A 6,000-nucleotide genomic window follows, 5' to 3' on the forward strand; every position below is an offset into this window, starting at 1 on the left:
CTCAGGCAAATGCCTGGTGGAGGAGCTCCCTTTTGCAGGCCCTGCGGAATTTTGGGAGTTTGGAGTTAGTCCTCAAAATTGAGGAGTTAGTCCTCAAAGCATGTATCAGAGAAAGGAACCCAAAGTACATTACTGCTATGAATCAATGTCTTGCATTTTTATGAATGAGGCATCAAAATATGTTGGTAAAACCTGTGAAACAAGGATGTATGGGGGGAAGGAGAGGGGAGAGGAACACCTAGGATGGAAATCATAAGTTTGGGGAAAGGGAGGTTTGTTAAATTATGGAAGGATTACCATGCAGACTGGGGCATGGTATGGTCTGAATGAACACTTAAAGAGTGAAAAAGGGACAAGTTAAAACCAATATGGCCCCAAAGCCCTTATCAGCATTCACTCTCCTTTTCCACCTAGCACAACTTGGTTGGTTAACACCCCCCCCCCCCAAAAAGTATCTTTTTCCGCATTCATGTTTATAACATGAAATACTTTACTTTTTTCTCTTCTTTGCTTGAGCATATTCGTTCCGAATACTAAGTATGCAGGATACTGCTTTAGTATAGATTATGACTGAATCTATTTCCGTAGCTTTCCTGAATAATTTCTACCAGCAGAGTCTGCAGTTTTCCCAGTGCTTGACAATTCCTTACTTTTTCTGTTCATACTCTGGCATGCAGGGAGATCCGATTTACTGCACCTCAGCTGGACTAGTGGGTTGTGCTGGGCTTGGTTGTCAATAGTGACTGCAAATATCATTCAAGAATGGTTATGCATTGCCTGCGTTGATGTTGAGACACTGGTTTGACTCACTTCTGGAACTTTCCTGCATGTGCCTTTCTCAGCAGAAAAAAGATATTTCTGAAGTCCTGCGGTGTATCGTTTCCTTGAGACAACGGGAACACTTTCATTCTGTGAGACAGCACAAAGTGATGAAGAACATAGCCTAGCAATGAATTCACTCCAACCGAAGGTACATGACCTGTTTAGACTAATTTTTTTTTTTACTTCATTGTGTGGTTAACAACCAGTGTGGCACAAAGGCAGCAGTGGAGGCTAGAGGAGGCTCCACTTTCTGGGGAGAAGGCAGCAGAATTTCTGGAATAGCGTGTGGCACCATGCCAGAAGACAGTAGCTGTCTTATGCAAACCCAGCTGGTGTAGGATAAGGCAAGAAAGGGGTTAAGAGAGCAACAAGGCTCTTAGAAGAGAGGGGGGCTGTTGGGCTTGATCAGCGTGGGTGGAGCCCCTGGAATAGAAAAGGCAGTGCCAGAAGAGATATGGGAGGTCAGTGTGAGGTTCCAGTCAGCATTTCCCCAAAGAAGAAACTAAAGGAGGAGCAGGAGCAGGAGCCTAGAGCAAGATAAGGCTACCAAACTAGGACAGTCCTGGGCCTATTCTGCACACATAGGATAATGCACTTTCAATACACTTTAGAAGTAGATTTTCCTGTTCCGCACAGGAGAATTCAGCTGCCAAAGCACATTGAAAGTCCATTATCCTCTGTGTGCGGAATGGGCCCTGGTGGGACTGCCCCCAAGGCAAAAACACAGCCTCCTGAGGTTTGTAGGGGCAGAAACAGGTGAGGAAGCCTGTGTGGACTTGGCTGAATCCAATAAAGAGGCAATTAAGAGATAATATTATGTTTGGTGAATCTCTGCTGACCATGGAAGTCAGTCATAATGTTCTGCTGCTTCCTGGGCAGGCCACAACCAGGTAGTAATAGTTTGTGTTATTAATGTAGGATATGTATGCCTTTGTGTGTAAGCTCAATTATATATTACACATGGAAAATGAAAACCTTGGCAGACTAATGTGACAAAAGAGATAAAAATCAGAAAGAATGAACTAAAGGTAATTAAAAATTCTCTTTTTGCCACTGTGGGTAATGCTTGTCAACAATAAAGTACCGTCAAATATTGGCATAATGCATCATCAAGTATAAAGCAAATATTTGCAAAATACTTTCCAAATCTTTGATACCCATGCTTGACCCAAAATGATATTTGATTTCAGGCCGTGACTGTATTTAATAGTTAGCCATGCATAGATATTTAGTATTTGACTGTTTGTCACAGTGATTTTCAAACCTTCCACTTTCAGAATTCACAATGGACTGACCTGCTAAAGAACACACATTTACCACAGAGACCCTGCATGCTGCAAAGAATTCTGGGGCATTCACTAAGTTAAAAAAAATCTAGATGAGGACTAAAGACAATACAAGAGGACAAAATGATTGAAAGCACCTCAGAGTTGAGCATAGGAGGGTAACAGTTTACAAAAGCCTTGGGGGGGGGGGGGAGAGAGAGAAAGAGAGAGAGAGAGAGTGTCAAGGTTAGATTTCCTAACTGGTCCCACCTCTGGGAGAGACCACTTAATTCATTCTTTATCACTTTTTCCTTGTATTAAAATTATTAAAGCCCAAGCTTTTTATTGTTATTGTTGTTGATAGCCATATTTAATGTCGAATTTGGCTGTCGTTTGTTGCTCTTTATGAGTAAGAAGTTTTATTGAAGGTAGAAGCTTTCGTGTGCATGCACACTTCTTCTGAAGGACTGTGCATGCACATAAATGTTCCAGTGGTTCTCAACCTTCCTAATGCCGTGACCCCTGAATACAGTTCCTCATGTTTTGGTGACCCCCCAACCATAAAATTATGCAAGTGCTCCTTCACAGATATTAAACTGAGCCTGACCAATGGCGTGAAGATCCATGGTTCATGAGTGTATATAAAAAACTTTTCCAGGGTTTCTCAGTTCAGTTCTGCCTCTTGTCTTGCCGAGCTGCACCACCACCTGTAGCACCTGGCTGGAGACTGCACTGCACTCACTGCTGGAGCAGCGGTGCCCCCCATGGCCAGTGCCCCCCATGGCTAAGCTGCTCACCCTGCCGTGACCCCTGTGAAAGGGTCATTCGACCCCCCAAAGGGGTCCCGACCCCCAAGTTGAGAACCACTGGTTTATACCTTGAATAAAACTTGGTTGGTCTTAAAGATGCCACTGGACTGGGACAATTTTTCCTGCTGCTTCAGACCAACACAACTACCCCCTTGAAACCATCATTAAGGGTAAGGGTACTGTCAAAAAGCGTGCTACCGGAAGTTTGCCCTGATGCCCTCACTTAGCCTTTTCCCTTTTGAAATCCTTGCCAGACAGTGTTGTTTAGGAGAGCAACTGTGACCCTGAGTTGTGGACGTTCCCAGCAGTTTGTTATTTTTAATTTTTCATGTTTTAACTGCCTTGGCAATTGTTATAAAGATCCGGTGGCATTTTATTGTATACAGTTTGATTTAAACGTGCTTGTTAGTTGCTTCGGCTTTAATGAAGTGAGATCGAGAGGTTTAAATAAATAAAACAATCTAGAAATGCCAATACGTCGAAAGCAATTTTCAGTTTTTGAAGAAAAAGTTTTACGGGAAAATGCAGACTGGAACGTTTAATCCAGAGTTTCTCGGTCCAGACGGTGAACCCCTAAACGTGACCCGATTTCTCAGTCGTTCTTTCTGTTCCAAGCAGCAAAACAAAACAAGGCAAAGTCAACAAAAAGAGACTCTTTTCTCCCTCTTCTTTTGAGATGTCGTTTGTTCAAGAGTACGATGCTTATGAAAACAGTTGTAAAAAGGGAATTATGGATATCATTTGTTCAGGAGTATAAGGGTGTAAAGAGTAATAATGCATTATAATGTATGCATGCAAATGTTCCGTTTATCGTAATGAAACCAGATCTTTCCTATAGCTAATAAGTGATGCGAGCCAAAGAAATTTAGAAATTGCTATTCATGAACAAAATGATAGATATGATTTGGGTGTTCAGCTCCCCCTTCCCCCCCAGAATCTTGACTGTCATGAGCCAGACATCCATAATTATATTATTTGTCTCATGCAAGTGAACAAGAATAAATTAAAAGTGGACATGTTGCAACAGGACTGTTGACATTATATACCAAGTCTGCTTATTGTCATAAGACACTCTTAACCTTTAAGCCAAAATCTTTCAAAACTATTAGTGTTAAATCTCACAGCTGTTGTCAAATTTCTCCAGTCCCCTGGTTTATGCATTGGACTTTATTTGAAATGTTTGGTGCATTTGTGTATATAACTTTCTACAAGCTGCCCTTTGAAAGCCCGGGGGATTTAACATGAAGGCTGAGCCAGATCAAAGGGAACAAAAGTTAACAAATTAAGAGGAAAAAATGTTCCAAAATGAATGTTTAAGCCATTTAAATATTTAGTGGTATTTGCACTGAAGAGGGCTTTTCCCCCCCTATATAAAACAACAGGCATCGTTTATATAAATGAGGCTATGGGAAAGTTTATTAAAGCATTAACAAATATTGATCTGCATCCTTCAGCCTCAACCTTTTATGAGAATGGGGAGTTATGAAAAAAAGAAAAGGAAAAAAAGGACCAAATGAGTTATTTGCAGGGGCACATGGATACTGAGAACCCCAGTGGTCCCTCATTGTAACAGGAAATCTAGAAAAAGAAACACAGGACATGACAACATATGGTTCCATAGTTTCCAGCTTGCATTAGCATTCATGGTCTGCTGCTTGAGGTGACCCGGAGGAACCTTTGAGCACAATGGTATCCATCACATATTTTGTTCCTGGGTACCAAATTAAAGGAGACAAACAGGGGAACTTGCAAGGACTTATGAGGGGCACCTCAGTTTCCCCTGCATCCTTTCCCCACACTACTTCTTTCCCTCATCCTGGCAGCCCCATATCCTTCCCCTACTTCCTTCTCTCCTTCCTACCCATTAACCTACATTTTATAGCTGTATCATTTATTTACTGCAGTTATGCCTCATCTTCTAGTACAATGGTACACTTTCTAGTAAGGCGGAAGAGAACTTGACCCTCAGGCTGAATGGGGTTGAGGGTGGGGATTGGGAGGTTAGAATTCTCTTTAGAAATTGATCGCCATCTGTTTAGTTGTTTGTAAGGGGTGTTTTTACGGGGTTTTGTGGTATTTTTCTGTATTTTATTTTGTTGTGAACCGCCAGGAGACCTTTGGGGAGCAGCGGTATAAAAATCAATCAATCAATCAATCAATCAATCAAAAGCATCTTACACCAATCCAATGTATCTTTACAACAATCCTTATCTTCACATCAAAGGCTTATTCACATGCTCATCTTCTAACATTGTATATGCCATTAAATGCCAACAATGCCCCTCTGCTCTCTACATAGCACAAACAGGTCAAACCTTCTGCCAAAGAATAAAAAATCACAAGTCTGAGAAACCTGTAGGGGAACATTTCAGCTTTCCAGGACATTCAATCAGGGACCTCAGAGTAACTGTTTTATTACAAAGAAACTTCAAGAACAGTCTGGAAAGGGAGATTGCAGATATGCAAATTACTACAACACTCAAAACAATGGCATATCCTGGACTCAATTGGGATGTTGATATCTCACATATGCTAACCTCATTCAACTCCTATATCTATATTTCTTACAATCCCCTCCTCATTTCATTTGAGACAATGGGACTGTAATGTGATATAAGCATGTATGTAATGTAATTTAGAATCTAACTCTCTGGTCTTCAGACAGGAGAACAAATACAGCAGGCTTTTCCCTTGTGGGGATGTTTCTCTGCTTGGGTGAAGGTGGATGGAACTAGCAACAAGCCTCTTTTAATTACTTCTTTGCACAACTGGGAAAGTGTCTGCCATTAATCACTAACCTTAACAGTTTTATATCCCCCATGTTTCTGTGAACAACAACTGAATCCAAAGGATTTGTTATTCTAGCAAGAAACTATACTCTTCATCATCATGTTGTATATTTGTTGTGACGCTGTTTACTACTAATTTACTCTCTCATATCTGTACTCTTATGATTTTTGTTCTATTGTCTGAGGAAGTGTGCATGCACATGAAAGCTCACATCTTGGCTAAAACTTTGTTTGTCTTAAAGGTGCCTTTGGACTCACATTTTTGTTCTGCTACTTCAGACCAATGCATCTATCCACCTGAATCTAGCCCAAGGA

At 41.1% G+C, this 6,000-nt stretch overlaps 1 long non-coding RNA gene across 1 annotated transcript in view; it reads left to right on the plus strand.

Moving 5' to 3' along the window:
* LOC143820385 (uncharacterized) overlaps positions 1–2,424 on the plus strand; it is a 63,787-nt gene extending 61,363 nt beyond the window's left edge. The window contains exons 3-4 of the long non-coding RNA XR_013225329.1: positions 843–970; positions 2,100–2,424. This is a non-coding gene — a long non-coding RNA (uncharacterized LOC143820385). The remainder of the gene's footprint in view (positions 1–842; positions 971–2,099) is intronic.
* Positions 2,425–6,000: the final 3,576 nt, after the last annotated feature.

Source organism: Paroedura picta, chromosome 1, assembly GCF_049243985.1.
Source record: "Paroedura picta isolate Pp20150507F chromosome 1, Ppicta_v3.0, whole genome shotgun sequence".
Classification (NCBI taxonomy): domain Eukaryota; kingdom Metazoa; phylum Chordata; class Lepidosauria; order Squamata; family Gekkonidae; genus Paroedura; species Paroedura picta.